This window comes from Adiantum capillus-veneris, chromosome 30 (genome assembly GCF_014529385.1).
Source record: "Adiantum capillus-veneris isolate H3 chromosome 30, ASM1452938v2, whole genome shotgun sequence".
NCBI classification, from domain to species: Eukaryota; Viridiplantae; Streptophyta; class Polypodiopsida; order Polypodiales; family Pteridaceae; genus Adiantum; species Adiantum capillus-veneris.
Window position 1 is genome coordinate 69,692,922 of NC_140960.1, and position 7,826 is coordinate 69,700,747.

Here is a 7,826-nt window from a genome sequence, read left to right on the forward strand (position 1 = left end):
ACCATTTGTAAAATGCTGGCAATGTCATCTACTGAAGCGTTTGTGTGTGCACATGTGCACATACGCATGTGTGTGTGTGGGTGAATCTGTATGCTTGTGCTGTAAAGAACGAGGTACAAGACCACTACTTGCAAATCAACAACTTTCTATGAGGATGCTACTGCATCAAGAATCTGAAGGAGGAGGAGTGCATCTTCTCTAAAAGCATTAGTGCTGAAATATTGCAGCTTTTTGTTTGAAGACTAGCCACCTTACGATGCTTCTTCCATGTCTCTCCATTTGAGCTAAGGATGCCATCCCCAAGTAAATCATACATTGCACGACACTCTCTCTCCCCCTGCCATCACCAACTTTCAACAACAAAGATTATATTTTGAGTAAAATATGAAGCAGTATTTGACTAGAACACAGGGTGCCGAAAGAAAGAGGCTCAAATGCATGCACAGGGAAAAAGGAGGAGAAGGAAGAAAGCAAAGAGGATTACCTTGGGATAGTTGGGGAATACAGACACAGGAAAAGGAAGAGGAAGAAGAAAGGAGAGAGGAGTACCTTGGGATAGTTGTACAAGTTGCCCTTGAGGATGTGCTCCACATTGCGAGGATCCACAGTGAAGAATAAGGTTGTGGAAGAGATGAGGGAGAGCTTGACAATATGGTGGTGATCGCTGAAGAAGGAGAGGAGCCAGTCATGCAGACGGTGGAAGTTGAGCAAAGTTTGCGCACCTACAAGAGGCCATGTCTTGGGATCGGGGCTATGATGCTGCCCAAATCTATGCATGTCGACCCATATCACAACCACGCTCGCTACCACCATCGTTACCACCACCAAACTCATTCTCTCTCTCTATATATAAATATTATTATATTTTTTATGTTTTTTCGAAGCTCTCTCCCGTGGTACCCATAGGTACACAATTGTCAACACCTTTCAAAAAATCTAAAAAAAAATATTAAAAAACAAGCAGATTGTACGTGTGTCCTCCATCCGATCGACTTGCATCCACGATCCAAAATTTGCACCAAAAATCACAACCAGGCTCGCTACCACCATCGCTACCACCACCAAACTCATTCTCTCTCTCTCTCTCTCTCTCTCTCTCTCTCTCTCTCTCTATATATATATATATATATAAATATTATTATATTTTTTATGTTTTTTCGATGCTCTCTCCCGTGGTACCCATAGGTACACAATTGTCAACACCTTTCGAAGCTCTCTCCCGTGGTACCCATAGGTACACATTTGTCAACACCTTTCAAAAAATCTAAAAAAATATATTAAAAAACAAGCAGATTGTACGTGTGTCCTCCATCCGATCGACTTGCATCCACGATCCAAAATTTGCACCAAAAATCCACCCACCCTACTATGGCCTCTGCAGGCCAAAAGGATTCTTTCACTTTGCAAAAATTATATGTCTCATTGTATTACACAATATTGACTATGGGGTTCACTATATGTAAACCATACATATCACAAGGATTCACGGACCAATATAAAAAGCCCTTATTTGTAGATTCTAATGGCTCTACACTCTGCGTGCATTAATTAATTTGTGGCCAAGATTCCTTACACTTTTTAAGTTTAACCACTGGGATCTTAGCCAGAGCTGATGCATGCGTTGCCGTTGTTCTGCTTCGCAAGCAAGCTCGCCCCTCCCTTGACGGTCTTGCCTGCATCGCACGCATCACCCCCTTAGTTCCGCTCAACCATGGCCCCCCTGCCCTGCTCGCCTGCCTTTTCTTTGATGAGTCATGATGTGGCCTTGAGCGAACTGATTGATCCTAGGCTTGAAGGGCCGTCAACCTGCATGCGTTTGAGAAGATGGCCATGGAAACTTTCAGTTTCCAGTATGCGTATGCACGAAGTAGAAAAACCCCTACAGCCAGTCAAGAGAGAGAGAGATTCCTTGCTTCTCACTCGGAGCGATCCTTGTGTTTTCTTGTCCAGCAGGGCAAACATGGTCTGCGCACTCGCCACCTCGACAGAGATCTTGATGATTTCTCCTTTGAGCATGATTTTTGAGAGAGAGAGAGAGAGAGAGAGAGAGAGAGAGAGAGAGAGAGAGAGAGAGAGAGAGAGAGAGAGAGAGAGAGAGAGAGAGTGCACAACCCTTTGCCTCTCTATCTAGTCTGTGTTCTTGGCGATACGCATCGTCTCTCTAGCTACTCGGCGTTCTTGGTGATGCCCATCGTCTCTTGGGATAGTTTCCTACGGCGTTAAATCTCTCTTCTTCTTCTTCTTCTTCTTCTTCTTCCTGTTCTCTCCCTTTTCCCCTCAATGCAAAAGGGAGCAAGCTGTCGCCCTTCCAAACTATTGCTTCCTCTGCTGCACGATCTCTCTGTAAAAAATTTTGATGTGCAATTCCAACTATGCAGCTCCCTCGGCTTCATTGCCTGTATCATCAGTCCGTTGCACTGGTGTGCAACCTTATTGTCGTCCTGCAACTTGTTCTGCACAATGAGACTGCCATCGTTCTAAACAAATTAGCCTCTAGTACACTCTTTGCCGCCTCCTCGCATTGCAAGAATATCTCTTGCTCTCTCTCTCTCTCTTCTCGCGCTTTTCGATGCATGACAATGCTCTCTCTGTCTCTCTCTCTCTCTCTCTCTCCTCCCCCCCCCCCCTCCCCTCCCTCTCTCTCTCTCTCTCTCTCTCTCTCTCTCTCTCCCCCCCCCCCCCACATTTGTGTCGTCTCTCCCTTTTTTGACTTCAAACCCACCAAAGCTATCGTTTGCATCTCCCAAGATACCTCTTAATCAACCTTAAACCAAAATTGGTACGGCGTACTTCATGGATATATCACAAATTCTTTCTATACAATCTTTGTGAGTCCCGTTTAGTTTGGCCCTTCTCAATGTCAATTATGCAAAGAAATGGGGCTACATAGACCCTTTTGTTGAATTTCAGTTAACTGCTATATTGGCATGATGACAACTGTCCCCCCTCCCGGCGCCGAAAAACACACACACACACACACACACACACACACACACACACACACACACACACACACACACACACACACACACACAAAAGCTATACTTAAAGTAGGCACCAAAGATATGCATGTGTTAAAAATGGGTTTCCTTTGTGTTTGTGTACAAGCCTATGTTGGAACCCTAGCCCCCCAATGTAGTGCTTGAGGGAAAATGTATTATTTTTGAGTTAATATAATATCTCTCAACTCACTATTGTGAGTATTTTCCACTTCTGGTTGAGGATAAGTCAACCATCTCTGCTCTAAGGTTTGGTTTTTTTTTAGCCTTGCTTCATACACTTGTAATAGAGGATCTAAAGGCTCTAGCACTTTCTCGACCAAGACTGATCCCCCTGAGGATGCTTTCCTCGGCTTGTTGTTGTCCTCAGCAGTTTTACTATCTCTCTCTTGTTTTAGTTGCTCTTTCGTTTCATGTAATTCATTTTGCATGGAAATTTGGGTTTTTATCCTTCTTGTTTTCATTCTGTTTCTTTTCGCCTTCGAGGATTTCCGTTGTGTTCTCACAGATGAACTCTCGTTTTCTCTGGGTATTGGCAACTCGACCTTTTCTCCCAATGGTTTTTTTTTCTCTAAGTCCTTGGCTTGGGCTCTCGTTGCAAACAAAAAAAAAGGGTTTCCACCTTTGTACACTAAAAGAATCTAAACATGCAACACTAATACTTTTACGAAGGACTAAATCCAAGGTATGAAAATTGGCTTCCACATTTTAAGCTTTATATTCCTCAAGCAATTTCCACACATATTATCAAATAGGTTGCGTTTAACACTAGTTCTGTAATTGGACATTGAAGTGTCTTAAGACACTGAAGTGTTCTGATTTCCTACCAAAAGTTTTGGATCATTTGTCAAGCTAGAAACAAGTTTTCTATACCTTGTTTCTACCATAGGTTGGTTATGAGGGAAAGAAAACATTGGATTTTTCTTCATGTCAAACAAGAAAACCCTATGGAAAGAATTTTGGTAAGTTCTATGTCGTACATTTTAGTGAATTTTTGAGCTAATTTGTCTTAAAAATCATGAAATGCTTATATCTTTTTGTAAAGATAATCTTTTTTATGTTTGTAAAATCAAGTGCTAATAATTACTGTTACAAAACTATGGAATACACTTCAAGGACTAATTTTTAAGTCACTTTCAAGCTTTTGACATAACTACATACTTGAGCACGTGTTGACTAAGAGCCTAATTTTGGTCATCCAAAGGTTCTCTCATGAAATTAGGGCTATTCTAGTGCAGTTTGATAACTACAAATCACTTTATATGTTGAAACCAAGAAACTAAGTATTTTTTTTGGCTCCCTAACTCACTTAAATCTTATTGCTTGAACTCTATCTTGTTGTGTAAAATCTCTTGAAAATCTTGAGTCCTCAACAATAACATTGAAACCAAGGTTTTAGGTGTCCAAATTATATATGTTCCACATACTTTGTACATTTAGTTGGTACGTGGAAAGTTTGAATTTATTGGAAATCTTGAATGCTTATGTCTCAAGATTAAAAAAATCAAAGTTTTCTTATGCGCAGTTTTGAATATTTGAAATGATCCAATAATTGTTGCTTACCAAAGTACTTCTATTTGCCACATCGAGTCCTCAATGGAGATGGTAAGCAATGTATCACTTTTTAAAACTCAAAATACATCAAAAACATTTTTTTCTTTGTGTACGATGATATGCTTGAAATGGCCATATTATACACATGGAACTTCATATTATTTTATATACTCTCAAGTAATTGTTTTTGCACATGAAACTTACAATTATCTATAGCATAATCGTAGAAAAGTCACAAACAATTTTCTACAAGGTCTCTTCATTTTTTCCTTGAGTTTATAAGTTGAATTCTTCAAAGCATCAATCAGAGTCTTACAAGGGTTCATTCAATGAGAATAATTCTTGATCATGATAGCTTCTAAATGCAAGGTTATATTTTTAAAAGACCCTCTAACTCACATATTTAAGCATATCAAGAGAGTTTTCTAAATTACACCGTTTGATGCAAGTAGCATTAACTTGAATTTGTAAAGAGGGGATACTTAAGTGTCCCGTTTTGGTACCAAACTAGTGTTAAGGTTCTCAATTTGTAGTATTTTTAATGCCAAGTAAGGTAGGCTACCTAGATGGTTGCCATGCTGAGTTACACCTATACAAATCTATCTCGTAGATTGCTTTATTTGAATGAAGAAAACTTTTATCTTGCAGAAATGGCTACAATGCCATCCTATAATGCCATCCTAAAGGACTTGAATTAAAGCCTTTTGACCAAATTGAGAATTCTGACAAGTGGCAAGTCTAAAAAGATTTACTTATAAGAGAATATGTGAGTTTGGGCACCTTTGGGACCTAAAAACTCCGACTTTTACAGAGCAATTTTTTTGCCTTTTGAGAACCACCAAATGTCAAAGGCACTCAAAAACAAAGTTTGATGTCAATAACAGTTTTCAATTATTCTGTGGTAGTGCCTTACTTGTTGATATAGATAGCTATCTCTTGTATAGATTGCTCTTTCCATCATAAAGTTTACACTTTTTCAAGGTTTTGTCAACCAATAATGTTCCATACAAATCTAAAGGGCAATCCTAAGTCTTTGATAATCTTGAAAGGAAGCTAAGCAGAGAGGTGTTCTTTGAAGAGAGGTGTTCTTTGAAGAAAAGTGTTCAATGACAATGTTGCCCACTCTCTTTCAACTTTTAAACAATGATATGCACAATGACTTACTTGATGAAGTAAGCGAGTCTTTTTAGGATTGCTACAGGTATTCAATCAATGTTCGGGTAAAATCATTTTTTAAAACCATACCCAAATACTTTCTATGCTTTTACAAATAGGATATTTTTAGAATTTGAGCTATTTTTTTGACTTTTCACACTAATTTTCTCAAAATTTATGTGGAATATATCCTTTTCTTTTGCCCCTAAACGGTGCTAATGAATTTTGAGACAACATGGTCGTAAGTTGATACACACTGTATTCAATGGACTTTTTTGGTGCTCAAAACTACTTGTGCTGTACTTTACATGGGAATTTTGACAATCTATGGGAAGATTTGCAGTCTACATGCAGATTTTTGACATTTTGCACTCTATATGAGACTTTTTGACATTTATGGACAACTTTGCACCATTCAAATATAAATATGAGACTACTCTTGAGATATCAAAGCAACAAGTGGTATAAAAAAGATAGAAAACACTGGAAACTTTTGCCATTTATGGAAGAAATTACAACTTTGAGACATCAAAGCAACACAAGACATCCCTATCAAAAGCAACTTGAGTTACAAATAGTTTGTATGTCAAATTTATGCTGTAAGGCTCATAATCATATAAAGACAAACCATGTATAAAATCCAATGTTAAATTTCTGTTTTGTGGAAAAATTGCCAAACCTTTTGCATAGCAAAAGGTCAAAGCTTCATGCAACAATACACATTTTATTTTTTCATGGGAATCTTTTTTGGGTTCCATTAATACCAGGTTTGTGTTTGAGCCACAATAGTGGCGTGTCACCTCATTCTATAAAATTGGCTCTTAATATTATCTATTTTCAAAGAAACTGTGATCATAGGATATCATTGAGGTCCTATGACATAGCGAAAAATTAAAGTATACCATTTATCTCAAAAAAGTGTAAAAAATAATAATTAATTTTTTAAAAATAGTAAGAAGTCAAAAAATTGGCTTTTAAATTTAACAGCATACATGTTTTTGAGGCCTAAAACAAGTTGACAAATTTTTTTCTAGAAATATTATAAGTATAGATTCTTATTGGCTATAAGCAAGAATTTACAAAAGAGTTGCTTATAGCCACAGAAATGGCTCATGTTCACACAGCCCTAGTCTTAAATGGTATCTTATGAGATATCGGCCTATGGAAAACAAAAGTATAAAGGAAAAAATTGGTCTCATATTTCATGGAGGCAGCCAACACACGAAAGGGTGCAAGGATGGGGGAGTAGGGCTTGACGATAGGCGGGCAAGGCAACAGAGGTACCAGCAGACAACTGGTAGTTCATATTGAAAAGCAGTAGCCAAGGGGAGAAGGAGAATTTTTTTTTTTAATATGCAAGCAGTCATAGAGGAGGCAACAAATTGTGCAAGGTTGAGTGGTCAACGAGAAGGTTTCCTTCTCCTATACGTGGTGATGGGGTCGATTCCCATCACTCCATTATTGAAAGGACCCATTTACATACTAAAAGTCAAAAGAAAGATTCCCATCCTTCAATGCTTCACATATGTAAGCATAAAATGAATGCCTAACTTCCTTCTTCACTGTTAACTACCGGTGTCCACTTCTAGTAGTCATGGGCCGAGCATGTCGGTCCAATAGGAAAAGGGTAAGAGTGATCGCCGATGAGAGGCGCACTCTAACTGGAACATTCAAGGGTTAGTTGGCCAAGCATGGGCATCCAAGTGTGAATGGGCGAGCTCATATAAAAGTCACCTAAACCTAAAAATCACTCATTCTCTCATTTGTGCAATTGAAGAGTGCTCTTGCTCCATCTCCATCTTCTTCTTCATCTCCTTGTGTGTATGTGCGTGTATGCGAGAGAGAGAGAGAGAGAGAGAGAGAGAGAGAGAGAGAGAGAGAGAGAGAGAGAGAGCATTGCGATGGCACGGCGGTAGCTCCCTCTTCTTCGCGGCGAGGAATTTTCCACGAAGATGAGCGTAGGGCGGTGAGTGACACCCCCTTGCTCTTTTGAGCTTGCTAGATTAATCTGGTTGTGTGCTTGCAACCATTTGTGGCTTGCACACAGTGTACAAAAAGTCCCTTGCTTTGACATGTGCGACAGATGTGCACATTTTTGGCGCCGTTGCCGAGGAGATG